A 6,591-nucleotide genomic window follows, 5' to 3' on the forward strand; every position below is an offset into this window, starting at 1 on the left:
GGCGTATATATAAAATAAATGCTACTTCATACATTTCCCCAGTATTGAAATGATGGCAGCCCAGCCCCTTCCAGTCTGAGAGGCCACCATTTAGGACTGCTGAGCTTCAGGACTGTGTCTTTGTGACTTTAACTCTCCAGTTCTCAAAAGATGCCTAAGGAAGGGTTGGGCACAGTCTCAGCCCTTCTCCACAAACAAGCCAGGTTTTGGGATCAGGAGACACATGACACCATGGTCTTAACCTATGTTTGAGAAACAGAAAAAAAAAATTCCTCGTGCTGTGAAAGTAAACACCAGTATCCTGTCTTCTTACCCTGGTAGCCATGCGTTGGCTGCTCCTTCTTTTTCTATTTACAGTTAGGTCCATCCGTGTCTATTTGCCTAAAAGGAACATGAACCTAACCAGAATCTGGCTTTTTAAAAACAAGCTCACAGCCGCAGGGCAATGACAGATGTATGACCAAACTGTGAGAATCTTTCTGGAAGATGGGAACTTTTAAAGCCTAATGTCCAAGATTACCCTCTCGATAAGATGTACAGCCTGAACTGAAGATAAACCAGAGCAGGGGTGGGGGGGTGAGGGAGGGTGGGGGCATGGGGGGGTGGGGGGGTTGTGGGTGATGAGAAGGCTGCCATTTTATAGGTGAGCAGGCACAGCCATGGGATCACAGACTGAGGATGGAGTCGGCAGGGACATGCGGACATCTTTGCTTGAGAGAATAGTGCTTAAGGTAGAGAACCGTGCTTTGCATTTTTGAAGGAACATAAAAACGGACTCACAAGGTGAAAGAGTGAGGGGTGACAGTATAACAGAGGACCATTGCTTTAGGAGTCAGGTCTTTTCCAAGTATGTAAGAAGATATTTATTTTACCTCATCTGCAAAAAAACCTTTTCTGCCTACTAGAGAACAGGAAGCCAGGGCCAAGATTGAAGTAGAGAAAAGGGTAGGATGAACTTCCTAGAACAAGCCATTGCAGAGAGCACGTGGGCTGTGGTTGCCATGGAAACAGTGCAGTGTCTAGCTCTTAGACATGTTTTCATAGCAATGCCATGGTTAGTGAGTGGAGGGAACTGAGAGAACCACCACACCTGGGAAAATGAAATGAGTTGTCTCCGAGTCTGAGACCTGTCAGGTGGGAGGGACTCGGGGGAGACACAGTGAAACACTTGGACACGTGAAGCCGGAGCTGGGCTGGTGGCGGGATCCATGGTTGGCATCAGCTCTCATCCAGTCCGAGCTCCAGGATGGTGCCCAACTGCACTTCCATGCCTCCTCTGGGGATCTAACGGGCAAATGTGACCTGCAGCAGAAAGCAGAGACTCTCTATGAGCAATGTCTGTCTGCCTTGGGTGTCTGCCTGGTGGGAAAGGGGCCTAGAGGAGGGGCCTGGTCCATTCTACTGAGATAGAGACATGGTGCCCTTGAGCGGGTTTCCTTTGTACTAGAATCTCAAAGGATGACATGTGCCAGCTGTCCGGTCCAGGCTAAGCCTATTGGACGCCATGCTTTGCATATGTGACAGGCTAAGAGCTCCATGTGAGATCCTGACAACTTCTGGCATTGTGAAGGTGCTGCTCACGCACTGATGTGTTCACTTGCAGGGATGCTTAGTAAGTCTCAACTCTGTCTCTCCTAGGCCCAGAGGCCACAAGCCAGAATCAAGATGCAAGCAGAGCCAAGCTCCCAGAGAGGTTCCCAGGGATTATGGTGGCTGTCCAGAATTGCTGCTCCTTTGACCTCCAAGTTCATAAGCCCTCTCTTCCTGTGTTCTGCTCTGTCTCATGAGGACACTTCTCATTGGATATCGGTCCCACTTGAGCAATACAGGATGATTGCATCTCAAGACCTATATGCTAACTGTATCTCCACGGACCCCTTTTCCAAGTCAAGTCATAGTTGTAAGTTCTGGGAGACAGAATGTACGATATCTTTTGGGGGATACTTCCCCAGGGAACCCATTATATCCAGCTGGCGCTTACACAGAAGATGCTGCCATTTCCATAGGCCTTTACTTGTGAGGTCTCAAAGAGCTGTTTCTTGGGCACACATTTTATTGGTGGCTTCATTTTGACTACTGCGGACTGAATCAAAGGTCATTGGTGAAAGCCTAACATGTCTCTCCACTTTGGGGAAATAGCATAAAAAAAAAAAAAGATGGGTCCCTCTTAAGTGCTCATGGGTTTTCATGCCTATTTTTCTATTTAAACCTCTCAGTTCTGGGAGGTAGCTATCCAGGCTCCCATCTACCAATGTAAAACACCTTGCACAGAGTGACAATCAGTAAGTAATACAGTCAGGTTTGAAACTCAGGTCGTCTAAGCCATAGTACGGGTTGTTCTGGGCCCATCAGCTCTGCTGTCCTCTGCCTCCCCCCCCCCATCTCCTACCCCCACTGGATATTCTGTGTTCTTTTTAGGCATAGCTAAGTTCTGTGGCCAGAAGCTCAAACTGGTAGGAAGGGGTTTTGAAGTTAATATCTATGTAACTAGGCAGAGCGAAATATTCTGTGGAGATTTCAGGTCAATTCTTCATGCCAAGTGCTCAGGCTTATTTCACATTCTAAAAATGTACAGGTCTTGGGCTAGCTTACACTGTGAAGAGTCAGAGACCTCAAGCCTATTAAATAACCAAGAATGATAGAAAGGTGTCTCTGCCTCAGCAGCTGAGGACCTGGATTGTATCTGAAAGTGACATCCTCAAAATCTGTTACATCCAAAATAAAAACTCCTTGTACTGATTAGAATTAGAGTCAGTGCAGACACACTTCCGCTCAGAAGCAAGCCTGCGTATAGAACAGGTTTCAAAAAGAAGTTGCCTTTGTTTATCTTTATGACCTAGTCAGAAGGAAGGGAGGAGGGAAAACATTTCTTTTTTCCAGTGTAGCTTTCAAAGGCCTGGCCTGGAGCCCTGGAGCCCCAGAGTCCTCTTAGTGATGCAACTCTTGGCTTCCGGTTGCAAAGGTGGATGTTTCCCATTTCCCAGGCCCCTCTGACTCTGAAATGTTATAGCCATCATGCTAATTCCATCAGCTAGGATGTGTTCTTATGGTTAGGCACAGTTCACATTTTTTTTTTAATGAAACAGATATTGAATTCTGAGTATACATTTTGCTATGAGTTAAATTAAGGAGAGTGATAATTGTGCCAGTCCAGGACTGGAAATTTGTCCACTTACTGCATGCACTAAGTGAAGGAGGACCATTTCTTTAAAATCGTATCTACAGCAGGACCTGGAGGCAAGGATAGCCCATTTCCTAAGTACACAAGGAAGCAAACTTAGGAGAACCCCTACAACCTGAAGCGTCATGGGTCCCTTTGTCAATTTAGCACCTCTGCAATGGATAAGCAGTGTACATCACAGAAATGTGTCCCTTCTGTTATGCTCCTACTGTGTGTTCTAACACCACAGTCGCCCTAAGACTACACAGTATCTTCCTTGTTTTCTATACCCATTTAGGAAACGCCACTCTGCAAGCAGCTCAGGGGACGGAGGCTCTGAACTAGCCTCTGGGTGGCCAATAGAGCTGGGGATGGGTCACACTGAGCACTTGTCCTCTTACCAATGAACGTTCTGTCCCACTGGACAGAGCCACCCTGTCTGTGTCAACCACCTAAATCCCCACTCTGTCAGTGATGCGATTTGTCTTTATTTTGAAAAAGTCCCTGAAACAGCTTTGTTAGAGGTTGCACACAGAAGATTTTAGGGGTGAGAAAAAGAATGGCATCTTAGAGGAATGGAGAAAAAGATTCTATGTCTGAAATTGACACTAAAAACATATTTGTTCATTTCCTCCGTGTAGTGAAGTGACCATGGCTTCCTCTGTTTTGTTGCAGGAACTGTAGGCCCAAAGAAATTGAGAAACTTGCACAATGGTTTCAAATCAGGGGTTCAGATGTGAACCACAGAATCAGCAATACAAATTCTTGCTCTGTATCAGGGATCCTCAGCTACAGATAGATGGATTTGCTTCTGGGGACAATTGGCGATGCTTGGAGACATTTGGGACTTAGAAGCTGAGGTTAGAGCTCTGTTCTGCAGGTATGTCATGGGTAGAGGCCAGAGATACTAGTAAACACCCTCCAAACCACAGGACAGGCCTACAGCTGAGATCCCCCCCAAGAGGACAGGGCTGCAGACTGTAGGAAACTTCCTTGGCTCTAGCTCAGATATGTGCAGCATTACTTGGAGTGGCCTTCTGTTCCTGGCAGGTGGATCATATGTCATCTTGGATTCATTTGGCTGTTAACCTCACCCTCTTCCAGACAGGGTGCAAAGCTGCTAACAAGGAAAAGGAATAAGCACTGGGTGTGTGTCAGTTACCCTTAGTGTGGGTGAGAGCTCAGTCAGCCAGCATTGAGCTTACTCAAGCTTGAGACACTGAGTTTGATCTCCAGCGCTTGCACAAAAGCCAGGTGTGTTGACAGAAGCTTGCAGCCTGGTGCTGGGGAGGCAGAGACAGGTGGAGGCATGAAGTTTGCTAAATAGCCAACCTAGCCTAAGCCAGTCCCATTGAAAGCCGGTCTTAAAAAGGTGTTCATGAGGAACACCATCCCACTAGTCTCCATATGTATGAGTTTACATATGTACGCACATGCACACAGAAACATGCATAGCCCCTCACACACACTCATGAATGCAGGCACACACACACACACACACACACACACACACACACACACACCCCTAAAGGGTACATAGTATCCAATGGAGACATGGATGGAGGCAGATATGAGGCTTAAAATGACCCTGACAATATTTCTAGCCGCTGCAGATCTGGTGTGAAGTTGTGAACCGTGTGTCCCCACCTCTGATGGGCCTATTACTCTTCCCTTTTCAGCACTTGAACCCCAATATTCATCTGTCAGCCACTATGCCTACCAAAAGCTAACACTTACTAAGCCTCCCACACACAGTGGAGAAATGGTAAGTATTTGTGAAGAGACACTCTGGTGAGGAATCTTTTAACATCTATCTATCTATCTATCTATCTATCTATCTATCTATCTATCTACTTGTTGTTGTGGTGGTGGTGGTTGTGTGTGTGTGTGTGTGTGTGTGTGTGTGTGAGATGTATGTGTATGGGTCCAGAAGTCAGGATAACTTTTAAGAGTCAGTTCTCTCCTTTCACTTTTATGTGGGTTCGAGGAATTGAACTTAGGTTTCCAGGCTTGTGTGTCAAGTACCTTTAAGTCAATGGGCTATTTCACCAACATCTAAGGAGATAGCCTTGACAGAAACACAAGTCTCCCCTCCCCCCATGGAGTTTAGTTTTCAGTGAGGGGCAAACAGGCCAGCAGGCACCAAAGTCCACATCCATAGTGCATTAGTTCTATGAGATCACTGAATGAAGCTCCCATGGCGACATTTAGCTAAAATGAAGCAAGCAAACAAGGGACTCAAGAAATAAGGAAGAAAAGGGAGTTGTTGGATGTGAGGTTGGGGATTATTATGTTAACTTGGAAATGTGTAACCTGAGGCCTGAAGTAGCAGGTGACAGCTGTCACAGACTGGAGGCCAAGGCATCTCATCAAGGGAACAGGTGGACAAAACATTTTGGGGACACCAAAAGGAGGTGAGGGCATGAGACAATAATCTAGGCCTTGTGAGATATGCAGAATTTAATCTTATTCCTTGTGCAGTGAGGACCGTGGAGTAATGCCACTGAAGGTCACCAAGTGTCCACTTCCATTTTCTCTTCCTAAAAAAATTCTCAAAGAATCCAAGGATGAGCTTAGATGTCTAATACACAGTCCTAGCTTGTTGCATCCCTATAATTCCAGCATCTAAGATGTAGAGGCAGGAAGGTTAGGAGTTCCAGGTCATCACTGGCTAGGTGGTGAGTTCACAGGATCTAGGAGATCCTGTCTCACATAAATAAACAGATACCTTAGAAAACAAAACAATAGCAACAAAACAACAACAACAACAAAAGAAACAAATAAAAATTTAAAAACCCTACAACTTAACAATAGGTAAAGTATTCTTCATCTTTGAAGGTTTGGTTTCTGTCTCTGTAAAATGGAGCCTATAGTTATGCCGTATGATTGTTGTAAAGATAATACATCACACACACACACCACCACCACCAACAACAACAACAACAACAAATGAGAACTGTTGTCATGTTGAAAGGCAGTCTGGATATTATATAGTTATAATTCGCAATCATTGAGTGTTATAGTGTTTATGGTATATAATTGTGTGAGTCTTTTACTACAAATGTCTGCAAAGTCTCAACCAAAGAAAGAATAGAGTTGGCATTCTATTCATTTATTGAATGATTCATTTTCCTAGCATTCCTGTCAGGTAGAACAATTCCTATAAAATAATGAATGTTCAATAAGGGTTCACTTGGGCAATAAAATTTTGAAAGATCTGAAATTTAACTCAAGGTCAAAAATTGAGGATCACACTGTCTTCCTCTTAGCTAGAATTGGACTTAGGAAAACAAACTTTCATTCTCATCTTCCCTCCCTGCTCTTGTCCTTTCTCTAGCCTCCTCTCAGAGGACCCTAGATAACTGAAATTTTCTGTTATATAAATAGGAAATCAAAAACACCTCTCCTATGTCCAGCTGCCTTTGAAGTCA

Source organism: Acomys minous, assembly GCF_964271855.1.
Source record: "Acomys minous genome assembly, chromosome: 17".
NCBI lineage: Eukaryota > Metazoa > Chordata > Mammalia > Rodentia > Muridae > Acomys > Acomys minous.